The sequence below is a fragment of the Bufo bufo genome, chromosome 2, assembly GCF_905171765.1.
Source record: "Bufo bufo chromosome 2, aBufBuf1.1, whole genome shotgun sequence".
NCBI classification, from domain to species: Eukaryota; Metazoa; Chordata; class Amphibia; order Anura; family Bufonidae; genus Bufo; species Bufo bufo.
Window position 1 is genome coordinate 332,869,775 of NC_053390.1, and position 22,909 is coordinate 332,892,683.

Here is a 22,909-nt window from a genome sequence, read left to right on the forward strand (position 1 = left end):
GTGGAATTTTATTAATTCTATTGCAAAGATTCGTAAGAAGTGTAAGGGAATGCTCTCCCACAGGGGGTCGCAATCACAGACTTCTCCTTTGGCAACAGGGTTCCAGTCCAAAAGGTGCTTTACTTTGGCACTTCAGCACCATCACACACATAAACATCGAAAATAAACACCTGCCTGTCTGGGCTCTACCTAATAGACGTGTTGTCTCTACCTCACCTATAGAGTGCCGTTCACACATGGGATTAGATCTGGCTTCCTTAGCCATATACGGTCCAGCAGCCTCCAAGCTGTGACCACACCAGAACCCTTGGGGGGAGATGGTCCAGAAGTCCTCCCGACTCTGACCGTGCGACCCTCTTTTCGTAGGCATCGCTGGGCCTCCCAAATTTCAGGCTTTAAAAAGTCTTGTGGCCCCTCAGACCTCCTGGCTGAGACCACACAGAGCCTCTCAGGCTCCACTCTCTCTCCCAGACTTCCTCAGTCTCTCTTCCTCCAAGTCATACACAGAGGGTTGTTTTATCCCTCCTTGATTACCTTGATTACAGCAGCAGGCTCCCTCTGCGATAAACTCCATCAAAAGACAATACATGTATAGAGATCGCCTTGCAGTAAGCCCGGCGGTCGTTTGGCGGCGAACTTTGCTCGTTCACTGTTCGCTGAACATATGGCGATATTCGCGCCCACTTTGACCCATGACACATCCATCAGGTGGTACAAGACAGCCAATTAAGACGTTTCAGCAAATGGACATACCCCCTACCTCAGGGCCGGCCTTTGGGGTGTGCGGGCTGTGCGGCCGCACAGGGCGCCATAGCAAGAGGGGCGCTGGGAGCGGCCGACAGCTCGCAATGTAATATGCGGCAGGCGAGGCTGCACTTGTGTTCTCCCTCGGAGCGCCCCCTCCATCTCCCCCTCCTCTGTCTGACCTGATTCCTCCTCCCCTGTGTGTGACCTGCCTGCTGCCTCCGCCGCTGCCAATAAGAAGAGAGACGGGAGGAGGAGGGGAGGGGCTGTGGCCACTGCGCCACCAATGAAGATAACTGACCTGTAATACAAATACAGGAGGCGGGTGCTGGAATCAAATAGCTGGCACCCGACCTTTGTGACAGGGAGCTGCGATCAGCTGCAGTTGAATTAACCCTTCAGGTGCGGTACCTGAGGGGTTAACTGCCGCTGATCGCAGCTCCCTGTCACAAAGGTCGGGTGTCGGCTATTTGATTCCGGCACCCGCCTCCTGTATTTGTATAAGAAACGTTGGTGGAACAGTGCGCCCCCCCCCCCCCCAACACCCCAGTATAAGAAACATTGGTGGCTCAGTGGGAAGTGCCAATGAGGGTTAAAAAATAATAAAAAAAATTAACTCACCTCCTCCAGTTGATCGCGTAGCTGCCGGTCTCCTGTTCTTTCTTCAGGACCTGTGGTGACGTCACTGAGCTCATCACATGGTCCATTACCATGGTGATGGATCATGTGGTGTATCATGTGATGAGCACAGTGATGTCACCACAGGTCCTTTGACAGGTCCTGAAGAAAGAACAGGAGACGATCAATTGGAGGAGGTGAATTAATTATTTTTTTATTTTTTAACCCTCATTGGCACTGCCCACTGCGCCACCAATGTTTATTATATTGAGGGGGGGCGCACTGCGCCACCAATGTTTATTATACTGGGGTGTTTGGGGGGCGCACTGCACCACCAATGGTTATTATATTGGGGGGGGCGCACTGTGCCAATGTTTATTATATTGGGGGGGCGCACTGTGCCAATGTTTATTATATTGGGGGGGCGCACTGCGCCACCAATGTTTATTATATTGGGGGGGCCCACTGCGCCACCAATGTTTATTATACTAGGGTGTTGGGGGGGGCGCACTGCGCCACCAATGTTTATCATACTGGGGTGTTGGGGGGGGGCGCACTGCGCCACCAATGTTTATTATATTGGGGGGGCGCACTGCGCCACCAATGTTTATTATACTGGGGTGTTGGGGGGGCGCATTGCACCACCAATGTTTATTATATTGTGGGGGCGCACTGCGCCAATGTTTATTATATTGGGTTAGGGAAATTTCACAGCAGAGTGCGCATGCGCTGGGAGCCTCGCCGGCGGTTAGGGTAGGGAAAAATTATGGGCCAGTGCACAGGTGCGGTGATCGGATGGATGTTCTCAGCTGGACACCGGCTGACACTGCGCATGCGCTGGGAGCCTCACCAGCGGTTAGGGTAGGGAAAAAGCACTGGCCCGTACGTAATTTTTCCCTTCCCTAACCGCTGGTGAGGCTCCCGGTGCATGCGCAGTGTCGGCCGGGGTCCAGCTGAGAACATCCATCCGATCACTGCGCCTGCGCACTGGCCCATAGTTTTTCCCTACCCTAACCGCTGGCGAGGCTCCCAGCGCATGCGCACTCTGCTGTGAAATTTCCCTAACCTGTCGTTGTGCGCCTGCGCGGCGCTGCACACCTCCTCACGTCATGTCCGGTGTGACCGGAAGTGACGAAGGTAGGGAAATCTCATGAAGTAGGGAAGTATAACATTACACCGGCCTTTGGGGTGTGCGGGCTGGTAACTACTTGGTTGGATAGTCAGCCAGCCTATGCCATGATGCCAGCAACAAGCAGTGTTTTTTTTTTTTTTTGGGGGGGGGGGGGCGCCACAAGGTTAGCTCGCACAGGGCGCCTGAACACCTAAGGCCGGCCCTGCCCTACCTTATAAATAAACCTGATCTGGGGGCCATTTTACATTCAGTCTTTTGCCAGTGTAGGGATAGGTTGCTGTGTGGAGCAGGGACAGACTGTTAGGGACACAAAACGCTAGCTAATAGGGCCACAAAAGTCCTTTTAAGCACTAGTATAGGTGAGCTATCGATAGGTGTGACTTACTGAGGGGTGTAATATACTTAAAATATACTTTCTAACATAGAAAGTATATTATAGTGCAATTGTATTGTATTGTGTGCGGTTCTGCTGCGATACTGCAGCCACACAGAGTGCCAAACGCTATTGGGACCAATAATTTCTACTGGTGTGATTTACCAGTTGCCCCCCCAAAAAACTGATTGAAGTAGGGGTGTTATATACCAATAATATACTTTCTATATAGTGCATTTAGGTAGTGCATCATTTGTCTGCAGTTTTGCTGCGTTAACGCATCTACACAGAGTGAAAAACACTATTTGAAGAAATAATTTCTACTGGTGTGATTAACCAGTTACCTGACAAAAAAACTGATTGAAGCAGGGGTGTTATATACCAATAATATACTTTCTATATAGTGCATTTAGATAGTGCAGCATTTGTTTGCGGTTTTGCTGCGTTACCTCATCTACACAGAGTGAAAAATACTATTAGAAGAAATAAAGTGTGATTTACCAGTTGCCCCCTCCCCCCCAAAAAAATTATTGAAGCAGGGGTGTTATATAATAATATACTTTCTATATAGTGCATTTAGGAAGTGCAGCATTTGTTTGCGGTTTTGCTGCATTACCGCATCTACACAGAGTGACAAACGCTATTTGAACCAATAATTTCTACTGGTGTGATTCATCAGTTGCCCCCCAAAAAAACTGATTGAGACAGGGGTGTGCTATAGCTTCTTTCACAAATACTGCTCTTCTATAGGGATTTTTGTCACAGGGTCATTTTGAAAATATCAGGCAGAGGCAGGCCATTCCGCAGGGGTGGTAGGGGTCGGGCAGATGCACCAGGCCGGAGCATAAGTGGGAAGTTGCAGAAGGTGCGTGCGATTACGTCAAAGAACGCACCAGACTTGGTTGAGCGGCTTACTCAGCCTTCTGCTTCTGCACCCTCCTCATCCTTTCTATCTGCACCCTCTTCACTCTCTGCTGTGTGCACCCCCAAAGACAACACCACCATATTCCCGCCGCTCGAGTCAGAGGAATTATTTTCCCATCCATTACAAGACCTTACCGATGCACAGCCATTATTGGCATCGGATCAAGAAAAGGAGGTATCAACGGTCGCTACCCAGCAGTCTGACGACAGTACCCAGATCAGCCCAAGGAGGGTGGTCCCCGCTGTTGCTGCCTACACCGTGATCTCTAATGTCAGTGGTGGTGAAGGTGACGAATCCGATGATGACGTGTCAATGGACTTTTACGTGGGTGACCACAAGAGAGGAAGAGGAGGGGAGTTCAAAGGGAGAGACGGAGCAGCAGATATGGAGGAGAAGGAGTAGAAGCAGGCAGAACTTACAGTGCACAGGAGGCAAAAAGCAGACTGCTAATGTATCTGGAACGAGCCGTCCACCATGCATGGTCACATCTGGCGCTCCCAGCACAACGGCACACGGCTCCGCAGTGTGGGCTTTTTTTAATGTGTCCACTGCTGACAATATTGTTGCCATTTACAGCCTGTGCTGTCAATGCATAAGTCGCGGTAAGCCCAACACTCACCTAGGGATGACCACTTTAAGAAGGCCCCTGGCCTCCCATCACTAAGCCCAGTGGGAGCAACACCGTCAGAACCCACAAAGCCACACTCCCGGCTTTCCCAGTCCTGCCTCTTCTCCTTCTCCTTTCTCCTCCCAGTTGTCCTCCACTCCACCTTCCACCGTGCCGTCGTCGCGTTCATCTGGCAAAAGGCGGGCTTCCTTGCCCCAAATGTTTGAGCGAAAAAAGATGATGACGCCGGATAATACTCTTGCCCAACAGCTGACCACTGGCTTGTCAGAACTGCTAGCCCGCCAACTACTGCCATATAAACTGGTGGACTCGGAGGCCTTTAGAAAATTTGTGGCCATTGGAACACCGCAATGGAAGGAAATATTTCTCCCAGAAGGGCATCCCAGAGCTATATGGCCACGTTCAGCGGCAAGTGAATGTATCTCTGGCACACAGTGTCGGTGCCAAGATACATGTGACCACAGACACGTGGTCTAGGCAACACTGGCAGGGAAGGTACATAACTTTTACTGCCCACTGGGTGAACCTTCTGACGGCTGTCAAGCATGCAACTCGTGGCACTCGTGTAGATTTGGTGTTACCGCCACGGATTGCATGCAGGCCTGCTTCTTCTTCTCCTCCTCCTACTCCATCCTCCCTCTCCTCCTCGGCTGACTACTCCATTTCCGCTGCTACCGTCTCTTCCGCTGTGCCCCCCAAGCTCCCTAGAACCAATTCGACGTGCCAATAGAGACGTTGCCATGCTGTGCTGCGGCTGTTGTGCCTGGAAGCCAAGAACCACACCGTTCCTGCACTGCTTTCAGCTCTGTGGTCACAGGCCGATCAGTGGCTAACCCGCTCAATTTAACAGTTGGTAAAGTGGTGTGCGACACTGGTGCCAATCTGCTTAGCGTGCTGAAACAGGGCAAAATGACACACGTGCTGTGCATGCCACACGTCCTGAATTTAGTCGTGCAGTGAATCATTGCCAAATACCCCGGGGTCCAGGACGTCTTGTGGCAGGCCAGGAAAATCTCTGGCCATTTTACAAGATCTTACACGGCCATGGCTCGCCTTGCTGACATTCAGCGGCGATACCACCTGCCCGTCAGACGTCTGATTTGTGACTGCCCGACGCGATGGAACTCCACCTTGTATATGCTTGATAGGCTGCTCTAGCAGAAACGTGCAGTTAACAACTACCTATACAAACTCTGCAGCAGGACAGGTTAGTGGCTGCTCATGCATGACACATGCAGACTTCTGCGGCCATTTGATGAGATCACCAAACTGGTCAGTGGCAGCCAGGTCACCATCAGTGACATCATACCTTACGCCTTCTTTCTGGAGCGTGCATTGCGTCATGTCATTGATCAAGCCGTTCAGGAGTAGTGATGAGCGGCAGGGGCAATATTCGAATTCGCAATATTTCGCGAATATTCGCCATATATTCGAGAATTTGCGAATTCATGATCTCCAGGCATTATTTTCTTGATTGCGAAAATTCTCATAAAATTCGCCTAAAAAATTTGCATAAAGTGGTATTTTAAAATTCGCGATTACGAATATATTTTGCGATATTCTAAATATTCGCGAATTCTCGAAGTGCCGATATATTTGCAATTTAAATTTGCAATTCGAATATTCGTGATCAACACTATTCAGGAGCAGGAAGATGAGATAGTTGCAATGCTGGATGAATTCCCAGGGGGGGCTACTCCATCTTAGGCAAGTCAACAACAGGAGTCTGAAGAGGAGTCAGAGGAGGATGGTGCCTGGGTGGAGGAGGAGCAAGAAGAGCATGCTTTAAACTTTTCTGGGATCCCTGGTGTTGTCCATGGCTGGGGGGAAGAGAACGAGGACAACATTATCCTGGACGATGAGCAGGAGCCAGGCCACTCCACCACTCCCAGTTTAGTGCAAATGGGGGCCTTCATGCTGCAGTGTTTAAAGAGGGACCCCCGTATAAAAAGCATAAAGGGCAAGGACCAGTACTGAGTGGCAATGTACTTAGACCCTTGGTACAAACACAAAATGGCTGACATGTTACAACCATCACAGAGGACTGTCAGAATACAGCTCTTCCAGGCCTTGCTTCGAGAAATGCTGCATTCTGTTTTTGCGGGTGCTGGCAGAGGAATTTCCACTCACAGAAAAACAGTTGCGGGTACCAATCCAACAGCGCATGCAAGAAGAGGGCGGTTTGAAGATGTGTTGGTGTCTTCGGATATGAGATCATTCTTGCAGACAACCCATCGACAGCCATCCTCAGGATCCAGCCTCAGGGAATGCCTAGACTGACAGGTGTCCGACTACATCGGGATAACGGCCGATGTGGACACTCTGAGAAGCGATCAACCCCTGGATTACTGGGTGTGCAGGCTTGACCTGTGGCGAGAGCTGGCACAATTTGCCATGGAATTGTTGGCTTGCCCCTCGTTCAGTGTCCTCTCCGAAAGGACGTTCAGCGCAGCAGGGGGATATCGTGACCGATAAGCGCACTCGCCTAGCTCACGATAGTGTGGACTACCTCACATTTCTAAAAATGAATGAGGCATGGATCTCGGAGGAATTCAACACATGTGATGAGTCAACCACGTTTGATTGAATTTCCTCATGAAAGCCCACAAATATCCGCCACCACCCAGAACAAATCATGATCCCTGTCTTAGGTAAATACCGCAGCATAAAAGGCCTTTTATGTCCATTGAATGCCTAATTTTTGGGGCCTGTACTGGCCGACAGTTACATATTTATCCTGTGACCGCATAATGTACCTCCAGCCACAGAATCCAAAGTTCTTTGCTGTCAGGTAATGCCTATTGCCTAATTTTTTGGGCCTGTAGTGTCCGACAGTTACATATTTATTCTGTGACTGCCTAATGTACCTCCAGCCACAGAATCCAAAGTTCTTTGCTGTCAGGTGAATGTCTATTGCCTAATTTTTGGGGCCTATACTGGCCTACAGTTACATATTTATCCTGTAAATGCCTAATGTACCTCCAGCCACAGAATCCAAAGTTCTTTGCTGTCAGGTGAATGCCTATTGGCTAATATTTGGGGCCTGTACTGGTCAACAGTTACATTTGTATCCTGTGACCGCCTAATGTACCTCCAGCCACAGAATACAAAGTTCTTTGCTGTCAGGTGAATGCCTATTGCCTAATATTTGGGGCCTGTACTGGCCGACAGTAATTTTTTTTATCTCTAGCCACATAATCACACTCTTGTCTCACTCCTCTGCCTCTTATTATGGTGGCATATGAACCGCATTCACCATAAGGACCTTCTAATGTCACAGGGTCATGTGACTGTGCCCCACCCTGTACTGTGCCCCCTTATACCCTGCATTGCCCTCTTACCACACCCTGTGCAGTGCCCCTAGTCATTCCCTGTACTGTGCCTTCTTATACTCATTTATTTGGTCACGGTATGGTGGTGTTATCCGGTCACTGTACAGAGGTGTTATCCGGTCAATGTATGGTGGTGGTATCCAGTATCTGGATGGCCATAACTGTACCCCTTCCCTGCCCATGCCATCCTTTTTTAGACCTGGCATGAGCGGGAAAAATATGCAGATTGTGGTGCTAAAGACCTTTGCGCCACAATCTGTGTCAGAAATGCGCCTAACATAGACGTATTTCTATATAATAAATGACCACCTAATTGTATTATCATTCGGGGGTAGGGTTATATTATATAGATTCTAGTGTATTATACTGTGCCCTGTATTTCCCAGTAGAAAATGATCCTTGGCAAACACAGTCCTCATCCCTGACTACCAGGACCAGGTAGCGCTCTGTCAGTACATGACGGCCTCCCCTATCCGCCACGCTGCTCCGATGTGTACTGGTGCTTTTTCTGACACTAGGGCTGGGTTCACATCCTATTTTTGCCATCCATTTAAAAAATACCAAAAATATATGCGTTAACAGATGCCTCAGACTGATGTCGTACAGTGGAGCCCATTCACCATACACATTCCATGGTAGAATATTTTTTTACGTTAACGTATGCATTTTTTAATAGACTATGCAGGATACAAAAACGTGGAGTGCTGCACATTTGTATACATCAAACCGATAGGAAATAAAACTTTTCTAGTCTCCAGCAGGGCACATTTTTGAGAGTTTCCCTTTAAGACGCATAAAAATAGACCCCAATTAAAATACATATTTTTTGTGGGAATTTTTGCCAATGATCCCCCTCTGGTATATCACTGTCCATGTTGTGGGACTATTTGTGTACTTCTAGTAAGTGTTTGCTGGCTGCAAATATGAGCTGAAGGTTTTTCAGGTTTGCCTGCCATTAAAGAGAATGGGGCCAGACGCAAACTGCCGGTTCGCGAACATTTGATCGAGTTCGCGAACTGTCCCGGCCGATGTTCGTCCATCACCATACATGTAGTGGAAGGGTGTGGACTGGAAGATTCCACTACCAAACCTATCACCCAGTCCACATGAAATCCAGCCCAGAACAACATCTAGACAAAACTGTCTCAGCAAACTACACTTTGCTGAAACCACTGCAGCTTTCTGGATTTCAGTTATCTCACCCAGCTGAGGTATCTGGGTGAGATATACATGCCTCCCAGCACTTATAATGTACACATCACTACAGAAGATTTCATACAATGTCATGACAGATGTTGTTGGAGACTCTCATATTTTACTCTTACGTGTATACACAGTATTTAAAGCATGATTGCAAGCTCAGGGAATTTTGTCATATATTTTCAACCTCGTAGATAGAAAGAATATATCCATAAATAGGCTTAAATGGGTAATGCAAGAATGGGGGGTGGTGAATCGGGTTGGCAATTTCCCTACTGGGCTGGACCTGTAAATTGAAGCTTATTACCTGCTTCCAGTCACTGGGTCATCGCTCCTTCATCCCCTAGCCCGTGATGCTCCACTGAACTCCCTCACTGAAAACATCCAGTTTGACATCGCCTGCAGCCAATCACTGGTGACTGGCTCCGCTTATGTCATGACAAATGGACTAAAACCCTTTGATTGGCATTAACAATGTCAAACTGGATGTTTTCAGTGAGATGTTGGGGGTTGACAAAAAAAAACCCTATCCTTGCACAATGTTCCATAATGACTAAATAATTTTATAATTTTTAAGTAAAAAGGCCTATTTATATAATAAATGTAGCTTAGGTCACACTTGTGAACAACAGATAGTAGTAATACTAAGGCTTCCTGCACATGACCATGTCCATATGTTGGATCGCAAACATTAGATCCGTAAAATACAGATACCTTTCATCTTTTCTCTGTATTTTTCTCCCTACAATAAATAGAAAAGACAGTTTTTTGTCTGCCATATGGACATGAATAGGACACGGTCTATATTTTGGGGAACAGCCTGACGGATCCTCAAAAAACAAAGATGTGTGCATGAAGGCTTCCTGCACATGACCATGTCCATATGTTGGATCGCAAACATTAGATCCGTAAAATACAGATACCTTTCATCTTTTCTCTGGATTTTTCTCCCTCCAATAAATAGAAAAGACAGTTTTTTGTCTGCCATATGGACATGAATAGGACATGGTCTATATTTTGGGGAACAGCCTGACGGGTCCTCAAAAAACACAGATGTGTGCATGAATGAAGCCTTAGAAGTAGAAAATGATGGCCAACATTTTCCAAGCACATACTATCATCTGTCTAGGTGCAAATTGGAAATAGTTTATTGGTACTAACTAGTGTTGATTGAGCACCAAAGTGCTTGTGTGCTCGAGTAGAACACTTTGTGATGCTCGGGTGTTCTACCGAGCACAATAAAAGTCAATGGAAGAACGCCCGGCACCACCTGCTCTGAAGAGGGGAGCCTGTTGGGACTCTAGTTCGGCTAAGAAATCCCTGCTCTGACTCCATATATGGAATCAGTGCCTGGTGACACCTCAGTGTATTTAAATCTAATTTCTGAAAAGCTTCTGCCAGGATATGAACTCCTAACATTTTACATTAGCGGCAAGGACTATATCCACTCAGCTATAAAGCTGAAAGCTAAATTGTGTCAGAAAAACCTCATAGAAGTTTCTGATGTAGTGAGTATTCCTATTCAGTAGAAGACTTATTTTATATTTCTGTGCAGGATAACATGTAGCTGTATAGTGTAGTGGTTAATGTCCTTGCCTCTAATGTACAAGGTTGGGAGATTGAATACTGCCAAAAGCATATATATATATATATTTTATTTTTTTTAGCCATAATATATTTACATATATTATTATATATTTCAGAAAAAGAGATTCAATTAATATATTTTATATATTTTTTTGTAATTGTAGAAAATGTATGGCACAAAAAAAATGTGTAATTACAAAAAAAAAAAAAAAAATATATATAGAATCCAGAAAAAGGACGGCACTCCAGTAAGATGAAAAAAATGATGATACCTTTATTCCACCATTCGGTGCAACGTTTCGGCTCTAAATGAACCTTTTTCAAGCAGGCTGCTTGAAAAAGGCTCATTTAGAGCCGAAACGTTGCACCGGATGGTTGAATAAAGGCATCATCATTTTTTTTATCTTACTGGAGTGCCGTGCTTTTTCTGGATTCTATTTGTGGGGTGAGAAGTCTATTCCCTAGGATCGTGCACCCTATTTTTCACTTATTTATAGCCAGTGCCGCCATTTTTCCTTTGTATATATATATATATATATATATATATATATATATATAGTCCAAAAATACTTCTGATATACAGTATATGAATGCAAAATATGTGGGAAACTACTAATGATGTTTTTAGCCATGATATATTTACATATATTTTAATATATGATATATTCTAAAGATATAAAAATATATATAACTTAATAATATGAAACATACACTCACCTAAAGAATTATTGGGAACACCATACTAATACGGTGTTGGACCCCCTTTTGCCTTCAGAACTGCCTTAATTCTACGTGGCATTGATTCAACAAGGTGCTGATAGCATTCTTTAGAAATGTTGGCCCATATTGATAGGATAGCATCCTGCAGTTGATGGAGATTTGAGGGATGCACATCCAGGGCACGAAACTCCCGATCCACCACATCCCAAAGATGCTCTATTGGGTTGAGATCTGGTGACTGTGGGGGCCATTTTAGTACAGTGAACTCATTGTCATGTTCAAGAAACCAATTTGAAATGATTCGAGCTTTGTGACATGGTGCATTATCCTGCTGGAAGTAGCCATCAGAGGATGGATACATGTTCTCATTCTTTTTACGCCAAATTCGGACTCTACCATTTAAATGTCTCAACAGAATGGAGACTCATCAGACCAGGCAACATTTTTCCAGTCTTCAACAGTCCAATTTTGGTGAGCTCGTGCAAATTTTAGCCTCTTTTTCCTATTTGTAGTGGAGATGAGTGGAACCCGGTGGGGTCTTCTGCTGTTGTAGCCCATCCGCCTCAAGGTTGTGCGTGTTGTGGCTTCACAAATGCTTTGCTGCATACCTCGGTTGTAACGAGTGGTTATTTCAGTCAACGTTGCTCTTCTATCAGCTTGAATCAGTCGGCCCATTCTCCTCTGACCTCTAGCATCCACAAGGTATTTTTGCCCACAGGACTGCCGCATACTGGATGTTTTTCCCTTTTCACACCATTCTTTGTAAACCCTAGAAATGGATTGTGGGTGAAAATCCCAGTAACTGAGCAGATTGTGAAATACTCAGACCGGCCCGTCTGGCACCAACAACCATGCCATGCTCAAAATTGCTTAAATCACCTTTCTTTCCCATTCTGACATTCAGTTTGGAGTTCAGGAGATTGTCTTGACCAGGACCACACCCCTAAATGCATTGAAGCAACTGCCATGTGATTGGTTGACTAGATAATTGCATTATTGAGAAATAGAACAGGTGTTCCTAATAATTCTTTAGGTGAGTGTATATTGTGGAGATTAGCTGTACAAATGGTAGGCAGTCGGCAGGATTGGATGCAACCTAAGGGTTTTATTGGAAAAAACACAACTCAAATTTGTTCCAACAGAATGGCTTGGCTCAGGGGCGTAGCTAGAAATGCATGGGCCCCATAGCAAAAAAATGTATGGGCCCCCACGTGCCATCCACAGATCCCCCTCCCCTAAACAGTGCCATCCACAGATCTCCCCCCTAAACAGTGACATCCACAGATCCCCCCCTAAACAGTGCCATCCACAGATCCCCCCTAAACAGTGCCATCCACAGATCCCCCCTAAACAGTGCCATCCACAGATCCCCCCCTAAACAGTGCCATCCACAGATCCCCCTCCCCTAAACAGTGCCATCCACAGATCTCCCTCCCCTAAACAGTTCCATCCACAGATCCCCCCTAAACAGTGCCATCCACAGATCCCCCCCTAAACAGTGCCATCCACAGATCCCCCCTAAAAAGTGCCATCCACAGATCCCCCCTAAACAGTGCCATCCACAGATCTCCCTCCCCTAAACAGTGCCATCCACAGATCTCCCCCCTAAACAGTGCCATCCACAGATCCCCCCTAAACAGTGCCATCCACAGATCTCCCACCTAAACAGTGCCATCCACAGATCCCCCTAAACAGTGCCATCCACAGATCCCCCCTAAACAGTGTCATCCACAGATCCCCCCTAAACAGTGCCATCCACAGATCTCCCCCCTAAACAGTGCCATCCACAGATCCCCCTAAACAGTGCCATCCACAGATCCCCCTAAACAGTGCCATCCACAGATCCCCCCTAAACAGTGCCATCCACAGATCCCCCCTATACAGTGCCATCCACAGATCCCCCCTAAACAGTGCCATCCGCAGATCCCCCCTCCCCTAAACAGTGCCATGATGGCACTGTTTAGGGGAGGGGGGATCTGTGAATGGCACTGTTTAGGGGGAGATCTGTGCATGGCACTGTTTAGGGGAGGGGGGATCTGTGGATGGCACTGTAGGGGAATCTGTGGATGGCACTGCCATCCACAGATCCCCCTACAGTGCCATCCACAGATCCCCCTCCTCGACGCTCACAGGAGAACATTTATAAACTAATCAGTAACTACTTTAACTTTAATCATTGCTCATTGCTGAGCTCTTTACTTGGATTATTTGGATATCTTACTTTGTCTTAGCTCCGGTAATAGCAGGCAGTGCGGGGGGCGGCGCTCACTACTCACTGACGTCACGCGCCTGCGCCGGCTAGTGGGAGGAGCAGGCGCGTGACGTCAGTGAGTGAGCGCTGCCCCCCGCACTGCCTGCTATTACCGGAGCTAAGACAAAGTAAGATATCCAAATAATCCAAGTAAAGAGCTCAGCAATGAGCAATGATTAAAGTTAAGTAGTTACTGATTAGTTTATAAATATACTGCTGTGAGCGGCATGGCCCTGTATATTCTAACCCCCAGGCAAGCATCCCTGTCACCATGGGAACGCCTGGGGGTTAGAATATACCATTGGATTTGAGTTTTTACGATCTCACTGAGCTCTTTAAAACTCATATCCAATGGTATATTCTAACCCCCAGGCAAGCGTCCCTGTCACCATGGGAACGCCTGGGGGTTAGGGCCGGCGCAGCCTGCAGCGCACAAGTATTGTAAACTACCCGGGCCAGGGATTTACTCATTATCTCCTGGGGGGCCCCGTGGGCCCCCCTGACTTAGGGGCCCGGTCGCAATTGCGACCGCTGCGACCCCTATAGCTACGCCACTGGCTTGGCTTCAGCCCATCAAAGTTCAGTCACATAAAGCACTTATCTTCAGCCCTCATGTGTCATATAACAGTTAAATTTTTAAACAGGCAAAATACAGGAGTCACCTTTGTGCAGAATCTTGTCTTTTACCTTCTCAGGAACACTGTGGAGAGGAATGCTCCTTAGTCCTCTGCAGACCAACACCAAACACATACTGACAGTGTGTCTTTTAAATTAGCTTCCAGCTGGGTGAGGTGGTAACACAGGAGATGGAGTACGGGAGTGACCTTCCCACCCAAACTCTTCAGTCACTCCTAAATCCCGGGCCCAAATTCCAGCTACCACAAACTCAGCAATCTAACATCACTGGTTGCCATTTACCTCCGGGATTTACATCACTGAGAGCAGCAGCCTCAGTGACACATACTTACCATCAATAACCTCACCCTTTGGATGCTTACTATATATATATATATCCCTATATATATATATATATATATATATCAATATATATATATCTTTCTTAAATGTTTCTGATGTTTATGCCGGGATTCGAACTCAAAACCTTGTACATTAGAGGGCTTGAGGGCTGTGATATACCTGCTTACACAAAATACTGATAAAGAGGTTTAATATACCTGTTTCCACCAAATATTGAATGGGGCCTGCAATATATACCTGCTTCCACGAAATATCGATTAAGGGATTCAATATACCTGTTTCCACCAAATATTAATTGAGGCCTGCAATATACCTGCTTCCACAAAATACTGATTAGGGTTTTGATATACCTGCTTCCACAAAATACTGATTGAGGGCTGCGATATACCTGCTTCCAAAAAATACTGATTAAGGGGTTCTATATATCTGTTTCCACAAAATATTAATTAAAGCCTACGATATACCTGCTTCCACAAAATACAGATTACTAGTTCAATATACCTGTTTCCACCAAATATTGATTGAGGCCTGCTACATACCTGCTTCCACAAAATACTGATTAAGGGGTTTGATATACCTGTTTCCACCAAAAATTGATTGAGGCCTACGATATAACTGCTTTCACAAAATATTGATTAAGGGGTTCGATATACCTGTTTCCACCAAATATTGATTGGGGCCTGCGATATACCTGCTTCCACAAAATACTGATTAGAGGGTTTGATATACCTGCTTCCACAAAATACTGATTGAGAGCTGCGATATACCTGCTTAACAAAATACAAATTAAGGGGTTTGATATATATTTTTCCACCAAATATTGATTGAGGGGGTGCGATATACCTGCTTCCATAAAATGATGATTAAGGGGTTTGATATACCTGTTTCCACCAAATATTGATTGAGGCCTACGATATAACTGCTTTCACAAAATATTGATTAAGGGGTTCGATATACCTGTTTCCACCAAAAAATCGATTGGGGCCTGCGATATACCTGCTTCCACAAAATACTGATTAGAGGGTTCGATATACCTGTTTTTACAAAATACTGATTGAGAGCTGCAATATACCTGCTTAACAAAATACCAATTAAGGGGTTTGATATACCTGTTTCCACAAAATATTGATTGAGACCTACGATATAACTGCTTTCACAAAATATTGATTAAGGGGTTCGATATACCTGTTTTCACCAAATATTGATTGGGGCCTGCGATATACCTGCTTCCACAAAATACTGATTAGAGGGTTCGATATACCTGTTTCCACCAAATATTGATTGACACCTGCGATATAACTGCTTCCACAAAATACTGATTAAGGGGTTCAATACACCTGTTTCCACCAAATATTGATTGAGGCCTGTGATATACCTGCTTCCACAAAATACTGATTAAGGGGTTTGATATACCTGCTTCCATCAAATATTGATTGAGGCCTACGATATATCTACTTCCACAAAATACTGATTAAGGGGTTTGATATCCCTGCTTCCAGAAAATACTGATTGAGGGCTGCAATATACTTGCTTCAACAAAATACTATTTAAAAGGTTCGATATACCTGTTTTCACCAAATATTGATTGAGGCCTACAATATACCTGCTTCCACTAAATTTCGATTTAGGGGTTTAATATACCTGTTTCCACCAAAAATTGATTGAGGTCTGCGATATACCTGCTTCCACAAAATGATGATTAAGGGGTTTGATATACCTGCTTCCACCAAATATTGATTGAGGCCTACGATATAACTGCTTTCACAAAATATTGATTAAGGGGTTCGATATACCTGTTTCCACTAAATATTGATTGGGGCATGCGATATACCTGCTTCCACAAAATACTGATTGAGAGCTGCGATATACCTGCTTAACAAAATACCAATTAAGGGGTTTGATATATATTTTTTCACCAAATATTGATTGAGGGGTGCAATATACCTGCTTCCACAAAATGCTGATTAAGGGGTTTAATATTCCTGCTTCTAATAAATATTGATTGAGGCCTACGATATACCTGCTTCCACAAAATACTGATTAAGGGGTTCGATATATCTGTTTCCACCAAATATTGATTGACACCTGCGATATAACTGCTTACACAAAATACCGATTAAGGGGTTCAATACACCTGTTTCCACCAAATATTGATTGAGGCCTGCGATATACCTGCTTCCACAAAATACTGATTAAGGGGTTTAATCACTTAAGGACCACAGGTTTATACCCCCCTAGTGACCAGGCCCTTTTTTACAAATCGGCACTTCACAACTTTAACGGTTTATTGCTCGGTCATGCAACTTGGCACCCAAATTAATTTTACCACCTTTTCTTCTCACAAATACAGATTTCTTTTGGTGGTATTTGATTGCTGCTGAGATTTTTCGTTTTTCTGATATTAATAAAAAAAGACCGCAATTTTCTCAAAAAAAGTGTATTTTTTACTTTTTCTGGTAAAATTGTTCAAATATAATTACATTTCTAAACAAGTTTGTGTCAGAATTTATTGTGCTACATGTCTTTGATAAAAAAAATCCAATAAGTGTATATTTATTGGTTTGCGCAAAAGTTATAGCGTTTACAAACTATGGTACAAAAATGTGAATTTCTGCATTTTGAAGCAGCTCTGACTTTCTGAGCACCTGTCATGTTTCTTGAGGTGCTAGAATGCCAGGATAGTATAAATACCCCCCAAATGACCCCATTTTAGAAAGAAGACACCCCAAAGTATTCGCGGAGGGGCATGGTGAGTTCATGTATGATTTAATTTTTTTTCACAAGTTAGCGGAAAATGACACTTTCTGAGGAAAAAAAATATATAATAAAGTTTCCATTTCTGCTAACTTCTGGCAAAAAAAATTTAAAATCTCCCACGGACTCACTCACTATGCCCCTCAGTGAATAAATTGGGGTGTCTACTTTCTGAAATGGGGTCATTTGTGGGGTGTGTTTACTGTTTTGGCATTTTGGGCGGGGCTAAATTGTGAGCAACCCTGTAAAGCCTAAAGGTACTCATTGGACTTTCGGCCCCTTTACGCACCTAGGCTGCAAAAAAGTGTCACACATGTGGTATCGCCGTACTCAGAAGAAGTAGGGCAATGTGTTTTGGGGTGTATTTTTACGTATACCCATGCTGGGTGAGAGAAATATCTCTGTAAATTGACAACTTTGTATAATAAAATTACAAATGTTGTCATTTACAGAGATATTTCTCACACACAGTATGGGTATATGTAAAAATACACCCCAAAACACATTGCCCTACTTCTTCTGAGTACAGCAATACCACATATGTGACACTATTTTGCAGCCTAGGTGCACAAAGGGGCCCAAATTCCAATGAGTACCTTTAGGATTTGACAGGGCATTTTTACGCATTTGGATTCCAAACTACTTCTCACGCTTTAGGGCTTCTAAAATGCCAGGGCAGTATAAATACCCCACAAGTGACCCCATTTTGGAAATAAGACACCCCAAGGTATTCTGTGAGGGGTATGGTGAGTTCATGTAAGATTATTTTTTTGGACACAAGTTAGCGGAAATATATTTTTTTTTGTTTTTTCTCACAAAGTCTCCCTTTCCGCTAACCTGTGACAAAAAGTTCAATCTTTCATGGACTCAATATGCCCCTCAGCGAATACCTTGGGGTGTCTTCTTTCCAAAATGGGGTCATTTGTGGGGTGTTTGTACTGCCCTGGCATTTGAGGGTCTCCACAATCATTACATGTATGGCCAGCATTAGGAGTTTCTGCTATTCTCCTTATATTGAGCATACGGGCCCTAAGACCCCTGTGTGCCTGTTCTGTGTCACGCGATCCCTACACTAATAGTGTACCTGTGTGTGGTACTTGCGGAAACACTCCCCTATGCATAGGCCAGGCTGGTCAGGACAGTCAGGACAAAAAACGGTGGTGTCACGCCTTATTCCAGCCCTGCTACAGACACAACATCTTTTTCTTGGTGAACGGTGAGTTGGGGTACCAGGATAGACACTCGGGAAGTGTCTGTCATGTAGCCGGCTAACTACATCAGGGACTTGGGGCACGGACCCTCCTGGATACAGGAGTTCCGAAATGATATCTTCCTGGAATTTTAGGAAGGATCCTGTTCTCTCAGCCTTACTGTAGAGAACAAAACTATTATACACAGCCAATTGAATTAAATAAACAGACACCTTCTTATACCAGCGTCTGGTGCGGCGGGACACTAAATAGGGAGCCAACATCTGGTCATTGAAGTTCACCCCTCTCATGTGAAGTTTATAGTCGTGGACAGAGGGGGGTTTCTCAATGACTCCAGTTGCCCTTTCAATTTGTACAGTCGTGTCTGCGTGAATGGTGGACAGAAGGTAAACGTCCCTCTTGTCCCTCCACTTCACTGCGAGCAGTTCTTGGTCACACAAGGCAGCCCTCTCCCCCCGTGCAAGTCGGGTATTAACGAGCCGTTGGGGGAAGCCCCGGCGACTAGGTCGCGTACTGCCACAGCATTGAATTCCGACTATATATGTAAGTGCCGAAAGAGGGCCACTCTTGTGTAAAAATTGTCCACGTATAAGTGGTACCCCTTGTGGAGTAAGGGTGACACCAAGTCCCAGACAATCTTGCCACTGCTCCGCAGGTAGTCAGGGCATCCGACCTGCTCCAGTTTTGAGTCTTTTCCCTCATAGACCCTAAAACGATATGTATAGCCTGTGGCCCTTTCACAGAGCTTATACAGTTTGACCCCATACCGGGGCGCGCTTGCTGTGGATGTACTGTTTGATGCCAAGGCGCCCGGTAAATTGTACAAGGGACTCGTCTATACAGATGTTCTGATTTGGGGTATACACATCTGCAAACCTGGATGACAAATGGTCTATGAGGGGCCGAATTTTGTGGAGCTGGTCATAAGCAGGGTGGCCTCTTGGATGGCAGGTTTTATTGTAAGTGAAATGCATAAAGCGCATGATGACCTCAAAACGTGCCCTGGACATAGCAGCAGAGAACATAGGCATGTAATGTTTTGGGTCTTTAGACCAATAGGACCACAATACATTTTTTTTAGTTAGACCCATGCTAAGGATAAGGCCCAAAAATATTTTAAATTCGGAAACTGTGACTGGTTTCCACCGGAAAGGCTGGGCATAGAAGCTTTTCGGATTGGTGGTTATATACTGTGTGGAGTAGCGGTTGGTTTCTGTCACAACTAAGTCATAGAGATCCATGGTGAAGAACAGCTCAAAAAACTCAAGGGCTGATCCTAAATGAGCTGTCTCCACGCGAACTCCAGACTGGGTGGTGAAAGGGGGCAATACGGGTGTGGCGGAAGCAGGGGATTGCCAATTTGGGTTTGCCAGCACCTCTGGGAGACTAAGGGCTCTACGGGCCTGTGAACATGGTGGCTGCGACGGGGGAGTTACTGCACGTGCCACCGTACCAGCTTGAACTGCCCTTCTGGTGCTCACCGCTTCACCAGGGTATACGGCAGTGCTGGTAGAAGGTTCAAGATGCGCTGCGCTGCTGGTGTATGCGGCACCATAAAAAAGATCAGCGCTAGCACCACTCTGCTGCAAATGAGGCTCATCACACGGGGTATGCAGAACACTGACATGGGGTCGGGTACGCCTGACCATAGCAGGGACCTTAACCTCGTCATCTTCACTAGCGGTTAGAGTGCCACTGCTGTCTACAGGTTCATATTCTGAACCACTGGATTAAGCAGGTGAGGCGTCCCCATCGCTTTCATCCATCAGGGCCAGAATCCTGTAGGCCTCTTCAGCGGAATACCCCTTTTTTGACATTTTGGGCTAACTAAATTTAGGGGGTATTCCTCTGAGACTACCCAGGAAAAAGAGCACACCTGCCTAGTAAAAAGAAGTGCTTGCGAAGTAAAGCTGCGATCGCTAATAAAGATCCAAAAAGCTCAAAAGTGATCTTTATAGCGCCGCAGCGATTTTACGGTGTTTTTGCAGTGATCAGAAGAAAAAAAAATTCTGTCACTGCGGTGGGGCGGACTGAACGCAAGTGTGGGCACAAGATCAGCCTAAGGTGACCCTAATGTACTGATATAGATCTGATTGCGATCAGTCTTGATCACTTACAGATACTATATAGTACTAGTGCTGATTAGCGGCAGGGATGACGCTAATCAGCAACTAATCAGTGACTGCAGTGCGGTGGGCTGGGCACTAACTACCTAACAAGTAGCTAACTAACTGGCGGTGATAAGGGACCCTTACAGGGGGGTGATCAATGACAGGGGGGTGACAGGGGGGTGATCAGGGAGTCTATATGGGATGATCAGGGGTTAACAACGGGTTAATAAGAGACCGGGGGGGGGGGGTTGTAATGTGTGTGTGGTGCTTGGTGCTACTTACAGAGCTGCCTGTGTCCTTTGGTGGTCGATCCAAGCAAAAGGGACCACCAGAGGAGCAGGTAGCAGGTATATCAGATGCTATTTACAAAATAGCGTCTGATATACCTATTTGATTGGTTCTTTTAAAAATCTACAGCCTGCCAGCCAATGATCAGCGCTGGCAGGCTGTAGTTAAACTTGAATACTGCGCAATCCTGTGAACGCGTGCTCCTGTAGGCGCCACTGAGACCAATAGGCGTCACTGAGACCTGAGAGCGCTGCCGTCCGGACACCTATCGGCGTTACCGTGACGGCAAGTGGTTAATATACCTGCTTCCATCCAATATTGATTGAGGCCTATGATATATCTACTTCCACAAAATACTGATTAAGGGGTTTGATATCCCTGCTTCCACAAAATACTGATTGAGGGCTGCAATATACCTGCTTCCACAAAATACTAATTAAAGGTTCGATATACCTGTTTCCACCAAATATTGATTGAGGCCTATGATATACCTGCTTCCACTAAATTCCGATTATGGGGTTCGATATACCTGTTTCCACCAAATATCGATTGAGGCCTACGATAGTAAAAATTCGTACCTGGGATTTTACTTTCCTTGAGTCCGGAGGCAGCACATCATGGGTTAATAGGTTGTCATATTCTCTCTAGGACAGCCCACCTAGCCAAAAACAAGTAAATCTATTAATTAATTAATTAATTAATTAGTCTAATAGCTTGCCCTATAAGGGTTACCTCCCACAATGCACAGGCGTGTTTAAAGAAATAGACTCATATATGCAAAAGAAGTAGTTTATTAGGGAGGGTATACTTGTGCTGCCTCCGGACTCAAGGAAAGTCCCTTTTCGTCCTCCGACAGCACAGCATGGAAATTTTATAGATCTCATAGAGAGGGAATTTCATCCAAAGCTGCTGACAAAACCCCAGTACCAAAAGCTGAGCTCCTAGCATTGATGTACAGACGATAGTGTTTCGCAAACGTCAGAGACGAGGACCATGATGCGGCATTGCAAATCTCTTCAATAGGAACTTGCGCCATCTCTGCCCAGGAGGTTGCTGCAGCTCTGGTGGAATGGGCCTTGACTGGAAAGGGTGGAGGCACGGCTTCAAGAGAATAGGCTTCCATAATCGTAGATTTTATCCACCTTGCGAGAAAGTCCCTGGAAGGCAGATGTCCCTTTCTTGGACCAGCAAAGAGAACAAAAAGATTTTAAGCTTTTCTAAAATCTTTAGTTCTTTGTAGGTAGATCTGTAGTGTTCTTTTAACATCTAAAGTATTCAGAAGGTTCTGTTGCTCATTAACTGGATCAGGAAAAAATACCGGAAGAAATGATTCTTTGTTTTTATTAGCTGAAGAAGGAACTTTAGGCAGAAAAGCTGGAACTGTACGCAATAATACTCCATCCGGCAGAAAGCGTACGTAGGGAAACCTGGATTACAAGGCTTGCAGTTCTACCAGTCTTTTTGCGGACGTAATAGCCGTGAGAAATAAGGCCTTATAAGAAAGCCATTTGAGGTCTACATCCTGTAAGGGCTCGAAAGGTGCTGATGTAAGTCTCTTTAAAACTATGGAAAGGTTCCAAATAGGTGTGGGATCCCTATGCACTGGCTGTAATCTTCTAACTGCCTTGAAGAACCTGAAGATCAGCGGGTGATGAAGGAATCTATTTTCCATCATGGCGTTAATGGCAGTCATATGAGCTCTCAAAGTATTGGGCTTGAGCCCTTTCTGAAAACCATCTTGAAGAAATTGCAGAATTGAAGAGACATCAAGATCATCATGCACAGACTCCGACATCAAGGAAACAAATTTTCTCCATATCTTAGCATATTTCTTGTTAGTCGAGTCTTTGCGAGAAGCAAGTAGGGTATTAATAACAGATTGTGAGAGACCTTTTCCCTCCAATTTAGATCTTTCATCCTCCAGGCCATAAGATGTAGAAGGTCTAGACTCTGGTGATATAGGCCGTTCTGAAGAAGAAGATCTGGACGTAGAGGAAGTTTCCAGAATTCTCCTCTGGATAGATGGAGAAGGAGAGGGAACCATGACCTCCTTGGCC